A 20,654-nucleotide genomic window follows, 5' to 3' on the forward strand; every position below is an offset into this window, starting at 1 on the left:
ACATTTGCACTTTTAATTTTTTTCTTTAAAAAGATGGTGCTTTTCTTTTAAGGGAGGGGAGCTGGGCAGATACAGAAGAGAGGCTTTTAGTTTCAGTTTATACTTTTCTGAACTGTTTGTACCAGGTCAATGTATTCATCCCACCATTTTTGATTTCTCGTTATGCTTTTTAATATTTTCAAAGAGCAACTACCATTTGTTTTATTTACATATGGCCATTGAATAAAACCCTTAAAAATGCATAGTGCAAAATATATAGTAGCAATCACGTAGAACTTTTTAACAAAGTTAAAGTTCTTTACACCTCAAGACTCGCTGAGTCAGATGCCCAACCTCAGGACCAACCAGATCAGAGAAACACCCAATCTCCTCAAGTCTGAGAAGCCTCACCCACTCTGGGACTACAACTCCCACAAGACACAGAGGGATTAGAGGGAAAGGGGCATCTTGGGAAGTCCTAGTTACTTCCGGCCTCTGGGAGCCACCCCTCCGGAAGTGCTTGTGGCTTCTGTCTTGTTGGGGTTTTTTACAAATGCCTTGTCTTTAAGTGGGAAAGAAAAAACAGCTAAGGTCAGCAAGACAGAAAGGAGAAAAGTTGGAAGGTAAGAGACCACAAGCCTCAGAAGCACTGAGCGAGAATAAAAATTAGGCAGCCTGTGGGGTGCCTTAGTGGCTCAGTCGGTTGAGCGTCTGGCTCTTGGTTTTTGCTGTGGTGGGTTGCAGCCCGGCTTTGGGCTCTGAGCTGACAGTGCGGAACCTGCTTGGGATTCTTTCTCTCTCCCTCTGTCTCTGCCCCTGCCCTGCTTGCTCGCTCTCTCTTTCTCTCTCTTTCTCTCTCTCTCTGTCTCTCTCTCTCTCTCTCTCAAATAAATAAATAAATAAATAAATAAATAAATAAATAAATTTTTAAAAAGAAAGGAAAAAGAAATTGGGCAGCCTATAGGTGAGCTCTGGGCAGCCCCTAGAGTTGTCCTCAGACTGGCCGCTCTCCTGCCTCTCGCTTTTCCTTACACTCTCGCGCCAAATTTCTGTCCTGCTAAACAAAATTGGCACTTTTTCCTTGCGGTTTTCTGGAACTCGAGCTTTCAAGGCACTAAACCCAAGTTCCAGAAACTGCTTGCAACCCTTCGTCCTGATTTCCCACAACGCAGGCCCCCATCCCCCTGCTTAGGCTGGGATCCTGGACACCATTTGTGCACTGTGATAAAAAGGCCTCGATTTTATCTTAGCTCCTAGCTTTCAACTCCTGCTCCTCAGAATCTACTGCTCCATTCCAGCATGCGATCCAGCAGAAATAAACGGAGCCTGCCAGGACCTTAGACTCCAAATATATCAGTGTCACCAATTTGTAAAACAACCTAATAAAATCCTTCCCTGGCTGTGAGAACAAAATAGCATTTTGAGACAAGTACAGGATATGTTAAAACAGAGTATTTTTGTTAAGTCAGACATCGAATAGAATTTGTGAAAGAGTCCTTAAAAAGGCTGTTGAAACATTGCTTTGAAGTTTTAATCAGTGATCCCGTTGTTAAAATGGTGTGTAGGGATATGGATGGTGGTGGGGAGTTTGTGCGTGTGGAAAGAGGGTATGTGGAAACTACTCAATTTTGCTGTGAAACTAAAATTCTAAAAAGTAAAGTTTTTATTAATTTAGAAAAATAATAGTAAGAACAGAAAATATAAAAACCACCATTATGGGGCTCCTACTATATGCTAGTGGTAAAGCTGCTTTGATTGCTGCTGTGTCTGACTCTTGAGCCGACTGTGAAGAAAATACATAAAAACACTACATCAAATTACCTGGCCAGAATTTTGGCCTATTGGAAAATGCACATGACAAGGCTGTTAGGAGACCTGATTTCTAGCATCAGCTCTCCACTGGCTCCTTGTTGAGCCATACTTCCTTGACTTCCTTGAGCAATGATTCTCAACCTTAAAGGCTCATACAAATGATCTGGTGATCTGGTTAAAGGCCAACTGCTGTTTCAGGATATCTGGGTGAAGTCTGAGATTGTGCATTTTTGACCATGACCCAGGTGAAGTCCCTGTTGATCCAGGGATCACACTCAGAATAGCAAAGGACTTGAGATCCTTTCATGCTCCGACACTCACACTCGGTAGTTCTTTCCCCTCTAACCTTAGTGCCTCTACTCTCAAGGAATTATTAAAGGATCTGTCAAAAAGGAGAGTGACTAGTGGCACCTGGGTGGCTCAGTTGGTTGGGTGTTGGACTCTTGATTTCGGCTATGATCTCAGGGTTCGTAAGATCAAGCCCCGCATCAGGCTCTGCAGTGATGGCACAGAGACTGCTTGGGATGCTCTTTCTCTCCCTGTCTCTCTACCCCTTCCATGCTTGTGCTCTCTCTCTCTCTGTCTCTCTCTCTCTCTCTCCCTTTGTCTCTCTCTCTCAAAATAAATTAAAAAGAAAAAGGAAAGGGGCATTACTAAAAATTCCTATCCTGAGACAAAATTAAAAATAAAAAATAACTATTTAAACTATGCTAGTAATGCCTCTAGAAAGATATACAAGTAAGAGTACTTTCCTTCAGAGAGGAGGACTAGGTGGCCCAAGTACAGGCATGGTGGGTTAACTTTACTATATACTTTCATACCTTTGGAATTTTTACTGTGTGTATTTTCAATTAAAAAAAAATTTTTTTAATGTTTATTTATTTTTGAGACAGAGAGAGACAGAGCATGAACAGGGGAGGGGCAGAGAGAGAGGAAGACACAGAATCTGAAGCAGGTTCCAGGATCTGAGCTGTCAGCACAGAGCCCGACGCAGGGCTCGAACTCACGGACCTTGATATCATGACCTGAGCTGAAGTCGGACGTTTAACCGACTGAGCCACACAGGCGCCCCAATTTTTAAAAATTACTCATTTTAATGATCATTAAAAAAGTGGTTAATATGCCATTTGTGAGTAAACAAGTCACTAAATTATTGGTTTGCATCTATTAGCATAACAGATTAAACAAAATTTTTTTTAATGTTTATTTTTGAGAGCGACAGAGCATGAGCAGGGGAGGGATAGAGAGAGAATGAGACACAGAATCCGAAACAGGCTCCAGGCTTGGCTGTCAGCACAGAGCCCGATGTGGGACTCAAACCCATGAACCATGAGATCCTGACCTGAGTGAGGTCAGATGCTTAACCAACTGAGCCATCCAAGTACCCGTAACAGATTTTTTTTTTTAAGTTTACTTATTTTGAGAGAGAGCACGAGAAGGGGAGGGGCAGAGAGAAAGAGGGAGAGAGAGAATCCCAAGCAGGCCGCTGATCTAGGGATCACACTTGGAATAGCGAAAGACTTGAGATCCTTTCAAACTCTGACACTCACACTCAGCAGTTCTTTCCCCTCTAACCTTAGTGCCTTTACTCTCAAGGAATTATTAAAGGATTTGTCAAAAAGGAGAGGAACTAGGGGCACCTGGGTGACTTAGTTGGTTAAGCATCCGACTCTTGATTTTGGCTCACGATCTTAGGGTTCATAAGCTCGAGCCCTGAATCAGGCTCTGCAGTGATGGTGTGGTAACTGCTTGGGATTTTCTCTCTCCCTCTCTCATGCTCTCTCAAAATAGATAAATAAGCTTTTTTTTTTTTTTTTTTTTAAAAAGAGGGGCGCCTGGGTGGCTCAGTTGGCTCAATTTCTATATAACCGGCTCAGGTCATGAACTCAGGTTCATGAGTTCCAGCCCTGCATGGGGCTTGCTGCTATCAATGCAGAGCCCACTTCGGATCCTCTGTCCCCCTCTCTCTCTGCCCCTTCCACTATGGTTCTATCTCAAAATAAATAAATAAACTTTAAAAAAAAAACGGCGCGGGGGGGGGACAAAGTGAATTGTTGGAGAAGCTATGTAGAAGCAGTGAGCTGACCAAGAAGGGAGAGAGACATAATTTATCCAGGTGGAGAGAAGACAGAGCAGTATAGGCCCGAGAAAAGACTCAGAAGAGATGGTGACCAGGACCCTGGATATTTAAGCCATGCAGTTGCAAGACAACTGAACCCTAGCATTTTCCTCATGTTTTAATTTTAAAATCTGATGATTTTGCTGGCCCCTGCTTCATGATGTACAGGCGGTGATTGTAAAAATAACTGTAGCGATTTTGGGGTTTTCTCCACCCACATTTAACAAGAATTATGCAATTTCAAGAATTCAAACTTCTGAGTATGTCAGTTTCATTAAAGTTTTTTTTAGCTCTCCTGCTGTGAAACAGCCACCAGCACTACCCCGTGATTGCCACTAGAGGGACTAGAACCAAAGGAATCATCAAGCTTCACTGTATTAGATTCCTACTGCATACTAGATTCTTACTCAACATTCTGCATTTTAAGAAACACTTTTTTTGAAGCATATTTCTTATTTATGCACTTTTAAATACTTTTAAAAATCAAGGCTCCTCTGAAAGATATAAAATTTAAAGAGTACTATTGACCATTATCCCCAATACCCACCAACAAAATAGCCACTTAATAATGTTGATTCCTTTTTTTTTCCTAATGTTTATTTTTGAGAGAGAAAGAGCGTCAGCAGGGGAGGGACAGAGAGAGAGAGAGAGAGGGGGAGACACAGAGACTCCAAAGCAGCTCCAGGCTCTGAGCTGTCAGCACAGAGCCCAACACAGTGCTCAAACTCTCAGACCTTGTGATCATGAGCTAAAGTCTGACGCTTAACTGACCAAGCCATCCAGGCGCCTCTATAATGTTAAGATGTTTGTGTGTCCTTCCAAATATTTTCAATTTCTATATGAATATATGTATTATTCTTTTTTTTTTTAAGTTTATTTATTTATTTTGAGACAGAGAGAAAGCACACAAATGGGGGAGGATCAGAGAGAGAGGGAGAGAGAGAATCCCAAGCATGCTCCATGCTGTCAGCACAGAGCCTGATGCGGGGCTCAAACTCACACACTGTGAGATCATGATCTGAGCTGAAGCCAAGAGTCAGACATTTAACTGACTGAACCACCCAGGTGCCCCAAACATATGTATTATTCTTTTATTTAAAACCGTGATCTATCTTCTGACTACCACTGTGACTTTATCTCCTACCACCTTCCCCCTGTTATGCAGACTGTATTCCAGATCTTCAAACTTGCCAGCTTGTTTCAGCTTTAGGACCTTTGCACTGACTATATTATTTTCCTGGACCACTCTTTTCCCACATCTTTCTCATGCGGGTGTCAGCTTATTTGTCACTTCCTCAGGCTTTTTGTGACATCCATCAAATAAATACTCCCTACCGAAGTCAGTCTCTGTTACCTTTGTTTATTTATGTGCTTGCATACTTATGCACTACTAAAATGTAATCTTTATGACAGCCAGAGCCATAGCTGCCTTGTTTACTTCATATCCCTAGATTCTAGAACATAAATTAGGGACTCAAAAGGTATCTGTTAACTGAATAAATGAAAAAGTGTACATACTACTCTGCAACTTGTTTTTTCACTTAATATATCTTGTACAGGTTGTATTTTACTTTTTGTGGATAAGCTTTATTCTTTTATTTCAGTTATATTCTGTATTTAATTTTTTAGATATTCACATGGCTCAAAAATAAAACAATATAAAAAGGTATTCAGTGGAAAGTCTTGCATTTACTTCTACCATCTACCTAGTTCCCACTCAACCAGATAATCATTTATATTCATTTATTGTGTATCCTTCCTTATGCAAATACACATATATTTATTATTTTCTTCCTTTTTTACACAAAAGAGTGGCAGGTTATGTATACTGTTTCTATACTTCATTTGTTTAACCAAGCACAAACCCAGAATTTATATATGGATTTATAATTTATTTTACTCAATTCTCTATTAATGGACGCTTAGTTGTTTTCAATTTTTAATCACTGTTTTCAATTGTAATCATTGTTGCAATAATTATTTTCATGCTCAATAAATGTACAGTAGAATAAATTCCTGGAAGTGGAATGATTAAATAAAAAGGTGTGTGTATATTGAATCATGAGCGATCTTACCAAACTTCCCTCTGAGAAGATTGCCTCAATTTATATCCCCACCAACAGTGTACAAGAGCACTAACTTCCCCACACTCTTTCCCATCATAAGTATTATTGACTTGAAAATATTATTTCATCCAATCTGATGGATGAAAAATGGTTGCTCATTGTTTTGATTCTCATTTCTTTAATCATGAATGAAGTTGAACACCTTTTCATATTTTAAAAATAGTTTTATTGATACACATTTCACATGCCATATAATTCACCCACTTAAAGTCTATTTAGTATATTCACAACCATCACCATAATCCATTTAAAAAAAATTTTTTTTTAATGTTTATTTTTTTTTTGAGAGAGAGAGAGAGAGACCACAAGCAGGGGAGGAGCAGAGAGAGAGGGAGACACAGACTCCAAAGCAGGCTCCAGGCTCTGAGCTGTCAGTGCAGAGTCCAACATGGGGCTTGAACTCACGAACCTTGAGATCATGACCTGAGCTGAAGTCAGACACTTAACCAACTGAGCCACCCAGGAGCCCCACCATAGTCCATTTTAGAATATTTGCATCACCTCAAATAGAAACCTGCATCCTTTTGTTTTTGTTTTTAAGTGAGTTCTATGCCCAGTGAGGGGTGTGAATTCATGACCCTGAGATCAAGAGAGTCACATGTCCCACCGACTAAGCCAGCCAGGTGCCCCAAAACCTGTATCCTTTAGATATTAGTCCCTTTCCCCCCTGTTGCCCCAGGTCCTAAGAAACCACTAATCTCCTTTCTGTCTCTACATATTTGCCTTTTCTGGATATTGCATATAAATAGAATCATATGTGTTTTTTTATGACTAGCTGCTTTCACTTAGCATAATGTTTTTAAGATTCATCTATGAATTCAGCATGTATAGTGATTCATTCCTTTTTATGGTCAAATAATATTCTGTCATGTGGATATACATTTTTTAATCCACTTGCCATTGATGAACACTTCTGTTGTTTCCACCGTGTATTTTTATAGCAACATACAATTTTAGAGCAGCCAAGGACCTTAGGATTGTGAAGATGATACTACATTTAGCAAATAGTCTCCTTAACTACTGAGTCATTTCTGGTGGGTAAAACATTAGGCTGGGAAACACAACACTGAAAATATCAACCTTGCCACAGCAGGACTCTGTGTAATTTTAATGTTTCTTTTCTTTGAGCCTTAGTTTGTGTAGCTGCCATAATAAAATACCATACACTGGGTGGCTTAAACAACAGGAGCCTATTTCTCAGTTCTGGAGGCTAAGAAGTCTAAGATCAAAGTGATGGCCAATTTGGTTCCTTGGTGAGGAACTTTTTTCTGTCTGCAGATGGCCACCTGCTCACAGTCCTCATGTGGCAGAGAGAAGGAGCTCCAGTCTCTTTCTCTAAGTCTTCCTTGGAGATACTAATCCCATCATGGGGCTTCACCCTCATGACCTCATCTAAACCTAATTACCTCCCAAATACCCTACCTCCAAATCTCATTGCAGTTGGGCATTAGGGCTCCAATATGTGAATTTGGGGGGAGAGAGAGGGCACAAGCATCAGTCCATAACAGTTTCCCAAATTTAAACTCACTTCTACCTACACATCAACTAAGGAAGAACGAAATAGGATCAAGATCTTGAATTTCTTAGAGAAATGCTTACCCAAAAAAAGGAAGTGGAAAAAGCTAACTAATGAAGAAATAGGATAACTTCTACATAGTTCCTGTGGAGTATATACCTCAAATATGAATCATGCTGATATGTCTGTCCTTGAGTTCTTACGACAAACTAAATTAAGCAGTTAGACTTATAATAGATAATTTACTAAATAAGGTTATTTAAATGCAATAAGCATTTGCGTGGAAGGTCACCTAAGAAGTATCACAAAATGCGGAAACACAGGCTATGCCTACTGTAGTAGTATTTCTCAGCACTGGTATTTTGAATTTTTTTTAAATGTTTATTTGTTTTTGAAAGAGAGAGGGCGGTGGACAGAGGATCCTAAGCCAGCTGGTGGCAGCGAGCCCCAATGTGGGGCTCGAACTCACAAACTATGACATCATGACCTGAGCCGAAATTGGAAGTTCAACTGACTAAACCACCCAGGTGCCCCAGCACTGGTACTTTGGATGACACAAGGTTAAGACTGTCTCATGCATTGTAGGATATTTAACATTCTGGTGCTCCAAATTAATAAATGCCAATAGTGGTCTCCAATTATTGTGACTATGGAAAATTCCCACTTACTATTTCCAAATGCTACATGGGGGTGAGGTAGTACTGATGAAATATTCTAGTCCAGGTCATGCATTATATAAATGAGGAAAACAGTCCAGAGAAGTCATTGAGCCGGATGATCTGACTTCTTCCCAAATGTTCTTTCCATTGTTGTATATAACACTTGCTCCTCACTCTCACTACTCAAAGTTAAAGGAGGAGCCGTTCTCTGAAATCCTACCCTTACTTGCCCACATCTTTCTTGCCTTTCCTTTCTATCCCTTTTTTCTCATTTTTCAATACAATAGTCCAATTAAACCATTTCATCCATTTATTTTACACATTTATTTTAACACATTTATTGGACACCTAATATGTTTCATGTTCTGGGCTAGGGGCTAGAAACACAGTGGTGAACAAAACAGACATGGCCACTACCCTTGTGGATAAACTGAAAGCGATGAACAATTTTAAAGTAGAATAAACGCATATAGATATATAATTATTAATTGTGATAGTGACAGAAATGAAAAGAACAAAGGGAATTGGAATTTGGAATTGAGGCACAAGGGAATACCTCTGAGAGGAAGTAACACTTAAGATGATGCCTGAAGGCCAATAGGAGTGAAGAGGAATACAGCTGAGCAAAGACCCTGAGTTGGAAGGTGCTGGGAAAGAAGGCCTTTGTGGATAGAACACCATTATAATGAGCACAGGGTAGAGTTGGGAGACAGTGCTGGAGGACTGACTGAGAGGGATACAGGGCCTTGCTGGCCACAAGAAGGAGTCTGGATTTTATTCCAAGAGTAAATATCCAATTTGTGTCTTAAATTTTCAGTATATGTGCTGCCGAAGTGAACACTGTGTCTTAAATTTTTAAAGAGCAGGGATGCCTGGCTGGCTCAGTCAGAAGAGTATGTGACTCTTGATCTCAGGGTCATGAGTTCAAGCCCCACGTTGGGAGAAGTAGAGATTACTTAAATAAATAAACTTTAAAAATAAGTAAAATTTAAAAGATCACTGTGATAAAGCTCATGATGTGAGATTCCATTTCAGTGAAGTGCAAGAACTGGCAAAACTGATGTAGGATAATAAAAGAAGAGCAGTTCCCTGATGAATGGGGAGAGTGGGAGACTGAAGGGCATAAAGAAACTTCCTGGGGTGATGATGGCCATATGGATGTATTCATTTATCAAAACTCATCAAAATGTTAAGCTAATATTTGTGCATTTTACTGTATGTACTTTTTACCTTGATTAAAAACATAGAGGTCATTCTGGCCACAGGTACTTTAGAGAAGCAGCTTTGTCAGTGGCAAGTTGACAAGCCAAGAAAGAATTCAGAGCCAAACTCTTAAACAAGCAAGTGTTTAATAGCAATTCAAACAAAGGTACATTCTGGAGACGAAAAGTGGGCACGTCCAAAGGTGGCAGATACCCCAAGAGGGATCAGGACTGTTTTTCTTTCTTTTTTTTTAATTATTACTTCTTTTAAAATGTCTATTTATTTATTTTGAGAGAGAGAGAGAGGGAATGTGTGTGTGTGCGTGGGGAAGGGGCAGAGACAGGAGAGAGAGAATCCCAAGCAGGCTGACAGCACAGAGCTCTATGAGGGCCTCGATCTCACGAACCTGGACATCATGACCTGAGTCAAAATTAAGAGTCCAAAATCAACAGTTGGGCACTTAACCGACTGAGCTTTTATTATTTCTTTTAAAGCAGTCTCTATGCCCAGTGTGGGCTAGAACTCACAGCCCCCAAGATCAAGAGTCTAGGGCTTTACCTACTGAGCCAGCCAGGTACTCCTTTTTTTTTTTTTTTTTTTCCCTTAAATGTTTATTTATCTTTATGCTGGGTTCAAACCCTCACACCACGAGATCATGACCTGGCTGAAGTTGGGCACCTGACAGCCACCCAGGCACCCTGCCAGGTACTCATTTTTATGTTTAGGTAGGTTTTGGGTCATACTGAGGGTGGTTCTTGACCAAGGTTGCAGCCAATCAGCTATGGGACTCCTCCTGGTTGAGAGGGGCAGTTTGGAGCCCTCTGTGGTCTATGTCAGAAGTGTCAAGGCAACTTCTCCCCGCCCCCAGGGTGTAGGAGGTAAAAACCACAATGTAACTATACCATAATGAAGCTATAGGTTACTGTAGAGTCGTGATCCTAGGGAAGACCGCATGCATCTTTTGGAACTTGGTTTCTGCCCTTTTACCTGTCGGATAGCATTTCTTCCTCTTCATATCTAACTAACTGCGTAGTCTATCAGTATCAGGTTCAAACTACATAAAATTGAGGTTATAGACTTTCTTTAAATGTTTATTTATTTTGAGAGAGAGGGACAAACCAGGGGAGGGGCAGAGAGAGAATCCCAAGCAGGTTCCATGTGGAGGAGCCCAGTGCGGGGCTTGGACCCACAAACTGCGAGATCATGACCTGAGCCGAAACCAAGAGTTGGATGCTTAACCTTAACCTATGAGCCACCCAGGCGCCCCATAGACTTTTTTTTTTTAACCCAAGGCCCAGAAAGATTAATAAGTTAGACTCTCTCAGGCCTCAAAGAACCATTTAGTTCATTTAAAACTACTTTGCTCTAAAAGGAAGGGGGTAGGGGGAGGGAGTCAACTAGTAAATATGAAGAAATACCTTCTACATAGTTCCTGTGGAATGTATGCTCCAATTATCAATTATGCCTAACACCACATCTACTCTTGAGTTTTTACTGCAGACTAAATCCAACGTTTTGACTTATAAATAGAATATGTTAAATTCATTGAGTGTCTGCCTGGAAGTTAAGACTTGGGCTTCCCAGTTCTCTACAAAAGTGCCCATCAGTGGAGCTTCACAGGATACTGGAATCAGCTGGGCAGCTTTAAAACTATTACTGCCTGGAACCCCCCACCCCCACCCCACCCGGATACGTCAATGTAATCAGTCTGGGGTCCAGCCTCAGCATTGAAATTTTTAAGCAGTCCAAGGCCAGAAAGTAGCCAAGGTTGGAAACAAATGCCTGGGCAGTTCCACCTGGATTTCTTTCTTCTATCTTTAAAACGACTCCCATCAAAGATTGACTGAGCATTTTTGCATAATAAGGGCCCTAGAAACTGCCATTGCCTTCTATTGGATTATTTAAAGAAAACTTTAAGATTTAGATTTTGATACCTTCCCAATCCCAAGTCTCAAACTGTTTTAGTGCTGACCTGGAATCAAACTGCTCTCCAGTGCCCTATCCCCACTTTGGGGGCTCTGAGGCCCAGATTACATCTCCCTCTCTGGATATAATCTGCTGGGGGTTCAGTGCCCCATTCCCCTTGGCAATGCACTAAGTTTGCTTTTGAGTGTGTTTTCTGATTGACCTCTTCCAGCTTGCTAAATTGAAGGGTTTTTTTGTCTCCCATATCCAGCTTTCTTTGGCCTAAGAGGGAAGGAATTAATGAGAGAACAAACCCTTCCTCCCTCCTCTTTGCCCAGAAACCTAGATGGGAGAATAGGGGAACTGCAAATCCCAGTTCAATGGGGTCAGTACAGACCAATTACATTGAAGCCTCAGGCAAAGCAAAACTACCTCCTCTGTCCTGTTGTGGTTTATTTGAAGGCACATTAATGTTTGCCCCCACATTCCCCTCAAAAAGTCTCCCTCAACTTGTTCAGGATTTATGAAATTTCCTCATTTCCATCATATCTGTATAGTGTCCCCAGAGACTTAGTTCATCACAATACTCATTTGTTGGGCACCTACCAAGTGCCAGGTTAAAACATTTCCAAGTCCCGATATTTAATTTACCGAATAAAGTGCTCTCTGTAAAACACATCCAACCGTGTACGGTACTGTTTTTTTTTTAAGTGTATTTATTTATTTTGAGAGACAGAGAGTGCAGGGGAAAGGCAGAGAGAGAGAGAGTGAGAGAGAATCCCAAGCAGGCTCCTTGCAGTCAGCACAGAGCCCAACATGGGGCTCGAACTCAAGAAGCATGAGATCACTACCTGAGTCAAGATCAAGAGTCAGCCACTTAAGCAACTGAGGCACCCAGTACACCCATTACCTTTGTTCCTTGGACCGTGCAAATGCACTGTTTGAGAATTTGTATTATAAAATGGTGAAATCCTGTGATTAAATGTTCTTTTGAATATGTAAATATGGATATAATGCAAACTTCCTAAGTAAAAAATTCAAGAATAGCATGATTTCAGAGCTGGGGAGCTGAGTCCATTGCAAATATTGTTGATACTTTAGCTGCTAAACAAAAAACATTTCACCACTGACCTTTATCCAAATTAGTCTTGAAAAATGTGATGTTTGAATTGACGTGAGATCTTCAGGAGCACGGATGTTGTTTAAAACAAAATACATGATCCTATGTTTGAATTTTCTGTACATGAGTCCATTTCCCCATCTGAACTGTGAATTCCCAAAACTCAGGAACCTGCTTCTCGTATCAGCATACCCTTCCCCCAAGTACAGAACCAACGTTTACATGAGGTAGGTGTTCAATAAATCTGTGTTGGATTTATAGTGCTTAGAGAACGGTTCATTTCACATGGTAATTTCTGAAGTAATGTGGTGGTTAAAAGATGGCCTCTGGGAAATAAATATACTGGAGAATTATGAAGCAACAATCTGACGGGTTATCCTGCCCTCTCCAGGCAGAGGGACACCATTTCTGGCAGACCAGAGTCTCTGGAGCCCATTGAGAGGCCATTATCTACTTTTCTATTACCTGCCTCACCTGGTGTTAAGGAAAGGGAGGAAGAGAAGAATAAAGATCATGAGATACAGTCATTGACCAGGATTAACTCATATTCTAGGGCTGAGGTCTTCAAACTGGAGTACTGGAAGACTTGACAGGGAATATGTAGGTATATATAATTTAAGGAAATTATATGCCCATACCGTCACCTATACCTTTTGGTAGCCTTGATTCAGGCTATCCTTCTCCATTTCCTTTTCATGACAGCTTTCATACTTACAAAGAAAAGTCACGCCCACCTTGGTCCGCAATACTACTGCAGTGTAACAATGTCCCCAGTGTGACAACTTCAAAGATGCCATACAAATGGACAGTAGTTGGAAATGGACCAATTTAATGTTTTATCAAGATTCCATAAGCCCTCCTTAGCTTCCTGCCTTTTCCAGACTTAAACATATTTCTGTTAAGGGTGGATCACTGATTTATAAATGGGGTATACTGGCCTTGGGATGTTCTGAAATCAGTGTGGACAATGGGAGCAATGGTAATTCGTGTTTAACCTAATTTCTTTCATCCTTCAGCTATTGTCCAAGAATGTCTTTTCATGAAGGAAAGTCTGAGAAAAGCAAAGAGAACTTAAGTTAGAAATATTGAAAGGTTTAAAATAGCTTTAGTATGAATTTAAGTTTTAAAAATTCTCTTTCGTCTATTACAGCACTAATCCCCAGGATGTGTCATTAGCTGGAAAGAAAATACAGTTGAGTAGCTGAAGTAATGCAGGTTAGTAAGGCTGATTCTTTTAAATATAACTAGAAATTTTCCTTAGAATGCCTTTTTTTTTTTTTTTTTTTTTTCTTAAATAAACACTCCACCAAATGTGGGGCTGGAACTCATGGCCGGGAGATCAAGAGTCACATGCTCTACTGACTGAGCCAGCCAGGAGAACCAAATTTTTTGAGTTTTTGATACTGTATAAAACCTATAGATAAACATTTTACGTAACTTATTTTAAATTTTCTTTTAGGGTTTATTTTTGAGAGAGAGAGAGCACGCACAAGTGGGGCAGGGGCAGAGAGAAGAGAACAGAGGATCCGAAGCAGGCTCTGTGCTGACAGCAGCAAGCTGGATGTGGTGCTTGAACTCACGAACTGAGAAATCTGAAGTTGGACGCTCAACCAGCTAAGCCACTCAGGTGCCCCTTATGTAATTTATTTTCGATTCTGTGTTGTGGATTATCAAATACCATAGTTACCACATGTCTTATTAAATCATATCAAAAAAACTTCTTCCCTTACTACAAGCCATCTGTATAAGTTTCTGATGTTGCGTAAAGTTACCATGAACCACACACTCGGTAGTTCTAAACAGCATACGTTTATTATTGCAGTTTCCATGGTTACGGAGGTTTTAACTGAATCTGCTACTCAGGGTCTCACAGTCTGCAGTCAAGGTGTACTCTGGGGGGTTGGTCTCATCTGAGGCTTGGGGTTCTATTTCAAGCTCACTGATTGTTGACAGAATTCAGTTTGGCAGTTGTAGGACTGAGGAGCCACCTTTCTTGCTGATGACAGCTGGGATCCACTCTGTTCCTAGAGGCCCCTGCAGTTCCTTGTCAGGTGGCCAGCTCACAAGGTGGCCAGGTTACCTCTCAGAAGCCAGCAGGAGAATCACTCCAGTGAGCTAAAACAGGTTTATAGAGGGGCGTCTGGGTGGCTCAGGAGGTTAAGCATCCAATTCTTGATTTCTGCTCAGGTCAGGATCTCATGTTTTGTGAGATCAATCTCCCCTTCCGGCTCTGTGCTGGCAGCACAGATACTGCTTGGGATTCTCTCTGTCTCTGTCTCTGTCTCTCCCTCTCTCTCTCTGCCCCTCCTGCTCATGCTCTCTCTCTTTCAAAAATAAGTAAACTTTTAAAAAATTTTAAAACAGGTTTATGCAATGTGAGTTAATCAAAGGAGGAGCTATCCTGCCTATTCATAGGCCCCGCCCATACCTGGGAGAAAGGATGATACATACAGAAGGGCAGATATTCTAGGGAATATCTTAGAATTCTGCCCTCCCCCCCACCATCTTCATCTCATTCCCATTTTTAAAATGTTTAGGGGCGCCTGGGTGGCGCCGTCAGTTAAGCGTCCGACTTCAGCCAGGTCACGATCTCGCGTCTGTGAGTTCGAGCCCCGCGTCGGGCCCTGGGCTGATGGCTCGGAGCCTGGAGCCTGTTTCTGATTCTGTGTCTCCCTCTCTCTCTGCCCCTCCCCCGTTCATGCTCTGTCTCTCTCTGTCCCAAAAATAAATAAAAAACGTTGAAAAAAAATTTTTTTAAATGTTTAGAGGTGCCTGGGTGGCTCAGTCCGCTAAGCATCCAACTCTCAGTTTTGGCTCAGGTCATGAATTCACAGTTTTGTGGGTTCCAACCCCACATTGTCAGTGCAGAGCCTGCTTGGGACCCTCTCTCCCTGTCTCTCTGCCCCTCCCCAGCTCATTCTGTCTCTCTCAAAATACATAAACTTAAAAAAAATTTTTTTAATGAAATGTTTAAAAATTTCTGCCTTCTATTACCAAAATACAAAATTGTATTTTAGTGGCTAGAGCAGCTGATTAATTTTTAGCATGATATAACTTCTTCTTTTTGCTACAATACACAGGGAAAATGTGATGATGGTGTCTAGAAAAATTAGCAGAATAATTTAGGATCCATATTTAACTAATGGAATTATTTCATAATCCTTATTTAACTATTCCTTCAAAACTGTATCAGAGACCAATATGCATATATAAATTTGCTTAAGAATGCCACATTTTTATAAATAATTTTAGCTGTATATTATATTGTATTATTATAAATTAAGTAATAAAAGCCTTAGATAAGGATCATGTTGAGGCACCTGGGTGGCTCAGTTGGTTAAGCATCTGACTTTGGCTCATGTCATGATCTCACGGTTTTTGAGTTCAAGCCCCATATTGGGCTCTGTGCTGACAGCTTGGAGCCTGGAACCTGCTTCAGATTCTGTCTCCCTCTCTCTCTGCCCAACCCCTGCTTATATCTGTCTGTCTGTCTCTCTCTCTCTCTCTCTCTCAAAAATGAGTAAATGTTAACAATTTTTTAAAAAAGATCATGTTTTATCATTATAATAAAAAATAGATTAATTTATATTACATAAAAGTTGATTTAGTCTTATTTGGTTGCTTTTAATAATCTATTTAAATTATACATTCTTAGAAAATTTTTTTCTTGAGGGGCACCTGCATGGCTCAATCGGTTAACCATCGGAATTAGGCTCAGGTCATGATCTTACAGTTCATGAGTTTGAGCCCCACATAGGGCTCTGTGCTGACAGCATAGAGTCTGGAGCCTGTTTGGAGTTCTGTGTCTCCCTCTCTCTCTGCCCCTCCCCTGCCCCTGCTCACACTCTGTCTCTCTCTCTCAAAAATAAATATTTTTAAAAATTGCAAAAAATTTTTTTCTTGATTAAATTTATCATTTCTGAATCAGCACCTGACTTAAACCCACAAAGTTCAAGGGAGAATCCTCTTCCAGAAAGTAATGTGCTTCCTAGAACAGGGTTTTGGCTGCTTGGAATTTTACCAGTTACCTGCTGGTGATATTTAATCTTCATGGTGATTTTTTTTTCATAAGAATATGGTAACTTAATTGCAATTTTAATTATCTACTTTATTTCTTTTCTTTACTACTACCATCATAAATTTAAGTGATGTATTAATTTAACTACTGGATTTGCAGTCTAACTAATACACACACACACACATACACATATTTTAAAATAATCTCTATTCCCAACGCAGGGCTTGAACTGAGGACCATGAGATCAAGTGTCGCATGCTGTACCGACTGAGCCAGCCAGGTACTCTTAACCAGCTTATATTTTAATTATAATTGCAAGAGATGCTATATTTCAAAATCTCACCTACCACACACAAAAAAAACAGTTTTCTCATGTGAATGCCTTCTGTATGAATGATAAGTGATATATTCCCCAAGTTCTATGTGGTCAGGAATTGTATATTTCTTCTCCATGCTCATACCCATTTATGCATCATTATGTACTTGGTTGCTTTTTTTTTTCTTGTCTTTTCTTTTTAAGTAATCTCTGCATTTGACATGGAGCCTGAACTCCAGACCTCAAGATCAAGAGTCACATGCTCTACCAACTAAGACAGCCAGGCGCTCTGTATCACATTATGTATATAGTGGATAGTTTGTAGTATCGGTGAAATGATCAATTGAAGACTAAGTAAAATATATTTACTTTTTTAATATACTTTTTAATGTACTTAAAATATACTTTTTATTTTATTTTATATTTTATGAAATATACTTTAATATACTTAAAATATAAAAATATACTTTTTGATATACTTAAAAAGCTTATCACCAAATAGGTGAGATAATACAAATGCACAAATAACTATTATGATGCAAGATGTGTAAAGTAAAAAATATCATGTACCAGTTTCTATAGAAACAGAGAGAAATATTCAAATATGAAAATAAGTGAAGGTTTCAAGGTAGAATTAATATTAGTGGTAAAGGAGATTTAAAAAATAGGTCCCAGGGTGCCTGGGTGGCTCAGTCATTTAGGCATCTGACTCTTGATTTCATCTCAGGTCATAATCTCACAGGTCCATGAGTTTGAGTGCCACATCAAGCTCCAAGATAAAAGTGTGAAGCTTGCTTGGGATTCTGTCTCTGTCCCTCTCTCTCTGCTCCTCCCCCATTAATTCTCTCTCTGTCTCTTTTCTCTCTCTCTCTCTCTCTCAAAATAAATAAATAAACTTTAAAACTAAAAAATAGGCCCCAATAAAGTTTTAAATCAAACATATTTGATATTATTTGAACCAATAAAATTAGGTAGAAATGTTTGAGGGCTCCATAAAAGAGGTGTAAGTGGCAAAGATGTTTCTGAGAAAACATTATCACCTGGATTTCTGTCCATTTCTTTATTCTTCAGGGGCTGGCCTAATAATCACAGCATACCTTGATTTTGCTCAGGGGACTTCGACATGTCTTTGAGCTGAGCCAGTGCCTCTTCAGAAACCCACAAGGTAAGCAGAAAGCAGATCGTTCTGATCCATTATCTCTCAAGTATGGGGTAATTATTTTGAATGAGTAAATACCATGCTTCCCAGCATTAGGAATTGGGAAAGATAGAAGAGAATATTACTCATCTTACTTTCCTCCTTTGGGTTTCTGACTCTTCCTTTGAGGCACTAGTACCAAAACTTACTTGGCTATAGGAATGATTATGAACTTTATGATTCATTAAAAAAAACATTTATTGAGCTCCAATGTTAATGCTAGACATCGAGTAAAAAGCTTAAGCCAAAAGTGAAAAAAAATAGGTGGTCATTGACCCTACAGAGTGGAAAAGAGGAGACACTCATTTAAGTTTTTTTTTTATTAAAAAAATGATTTTTAACATTTATTTTTGAGAGAGAGAAAATGAGCATGAGTGGGGGAGGGGCAGAGAGAGAGAGGGAGACAGAATCCGAAGTAGGCTCCAGGCTCTGAGCTGTCAGCACAGAGCCTGATGCGGGGCTCAAGCATGTGAACCATGAGATCATGACCTGAGCCAAAGTCGGACGCTTAACCGACTGAGCCACCCAGGTGCCCCCTCATTTAAGTTTTTGGTTTTTTTTTTTTTTTTTAAATAATTTTTTTAATTAATTTTTTGAGAGACAGAGCACAAGTGGGGGAGGGGCAGAGAGAGAAGAAGACAGAGAATTCGAAGAAGGCTCCAGGCTCTGAGCCATCAGCACAGAGCCCGATGTGGGGCTCGAACTCACAAACCGTGAGATGGTGACCTGAGCCAAAGTCAGATGCTTAACCGACTGAGCCACCCAGGGGTCCCTCATTTAAGTTCTTATAATATTATTAAATATCTTTGAAAGTCTTGTTATATTTTAAATAAGTTATTTAGAGATGTAATAGTTTGTATTTTAGTAATTTGTGAGTTGATCTTATGAAGCATGAGTGATCAAGTGTTTTTTTGTTTCTTCATTTATTCTTTATTTTTTGTTGAGGTATCATTGACATATAATGTTATATTAGTTTCAGGTATACAACTTGATAATTTGATATGTGTATATATTGGAATATTGTGAAATAATTACCATAATAAGTCTTGTTAACATCTGTCACCTACACATTGTTACAGATATTTTTCTTGTGATGAGAACCTTTAAGATCTGCTCTCTTAGCAACTTCCAAATATACAATGCAGTATTATTAACCATAGTCAACATGCTGTACAATACATCACCCAAGACTTATTTATTTATTTTTTTACTGTTTATTTATTTTTGAAAGAGAGAGACAGAGAGTACAAGTTGGGGAGGGGGAGAGAGCGGGAGAGAGAGAGAATCCCAAGAAGGCCTGGCATTGTCAGCATGGAGCCCAACGCAGGGCTTGATTTCACAAACCGTGAGATCATGAACTGAGCCGAAATCAAGAGTCAAACACTTGACTGACTGAGCCACCTAGGCACCCCAGTAGTGTGGTTTTTAGAATGTAGCAAAAGCTACAATTTCCTCAGGAAAATGAGGTTGGTTGTGAGGTTCAAACAAGAACCATGAGAAGAGGCTTAGAAACTGTGAAAGGTACTAATCACCATTAGTAGTAGTAGTAGTATTAGACCCTGTTTTAGAGCCTCCCCTAGTGGTAATGAGCTGGGAAGTGTTTAATATATTAAATATAAATATATGCTCAACCGACTGAGCCACCCAGGCGCCCATAAATATAACTATATGCAATATACTTTACTCGGAAGACAAATCAGCATTGTCTTCAATAGCATCAAGAATGGCATCAAATTTGGGGCGCCTGGGTGGCTCAGTAGGACAAGCACCCAACTTTGGCTCAGGTCATGATCTCACCATTCATGGGTTCAAGCCCCGAGTCAGACTTTGTGCTGACAGCAAGCAGCCTTAAGCCTGCTTCAAATTCTGTGTCTTCCTCTGTCTCTTCTCTGCCCCTCCCCCACTTGCTCTCTCTCTCTCTCTCTCTCTCTCTCTCTCAAAAATAAATAAAACATTAAAAATTAATTTTTAATTTTTTTAGGTTTATTTACTTTGAGAGAGACAGAGACAGTGCAAGTGGGGGAAGGGCAGAGTGAGAGAGAGAGAGAGAGAGAGAGAGAGAGAAAATCCCAAGCAGGCTCCACATCTCCAGTGCAGAGCCTGACGCGGGACTTGAACTCACTAGGCAAGATCATGACCTGAACCGAAACCAAGAGTTGAATGCTTAACTGACTGAGCCACTCAGGGACCCCACATTTAAAAATTTTTTAATGTTTTATTTATTTATTTTGAAGGAGAGAGAGAGAGAGAAACAGAGAGAGCATGCCAGCAGGGGAGGGGCAGAGAGAGAGGGAGACAGAGGATCCGAAGTAGGATGCTTGCTGTCAGTGCAGAGCCCTATGTGGGGCTCCAACTCATGAACCATGAGATCATGACCTGAACCAAAATCAAGAGTCCAAGGCTTGACTGACTGAGCCACCTAGGCACTGCTAAATTTTTTAATTTTTAAAAAAATTTAAGCATAGCTGACACACAATGTGACACACATTACACTAATGCAATTAGTTTCAGGTGTACCAGATAAGGATTCAACAAGTTTGTATGTTACATTATCCTCACCACAAGTATGGCTCTTATAAAATGTTCTTACAATAGTTATCACAGTGCATATGAACATAACTTCTTGTTGAGAAATGAAGACATTTTCTGAAAGAAAGTAAATCCAATTTTGCTGGTTAGATTG

At 40.0% G+C, this 20,654-nt stretch overlaps 1 protein-coding gene across 5 annotated transcripts in view; it reads left to right on the forward strand.

The window, feature by feature from the left end:
* Positions 1-458: 458 nt before the first annotated feature.
* SIRT1 (sirtuin 1) overlaps positions 459-20,654 on the forward strand; it is a 63,626-nt gene continuing 43,430 nt past the window's right edge. The window contains exons 1-5 of one of the 5 annotated variants that reach the window (XM_058696488.1): positions 459-602; positions 13,590-13,654; positions 13,899-14,066; positions 16,679-16,737; positions 17,845-17,938. The gene's annotated coding sequence lies outside the window, so the exon portion shown is untranslated. The remainder of the gene's footprint in view (positions 603-13,589; positions 13,655-13,898; positions 14,067-16,678; positions 16,738-17,844; positions 17,939-20,654) is intronic. The other 4 variants (XM_058696489.1, XM_058696490.1, XM_058696492.1 and 1 more) reach the window with 4 other exon arrangements.

The sequence above is a fragment of the Neofelis nebulosa genome, chromosome 13 (assembly GCF_028018385.1).
Source record: "Neofelis nebulosa isolate mNeoNeb1 chromosome 13, mNeoNeb1.pri, whole genome shotgun sequence".
NCBI classification, from domain to species: Eukaryota; Metazoa; Chordata; class Mammalia; order Carnivora; family Felidae; genus Neofelis; species Neofelis nebulosa.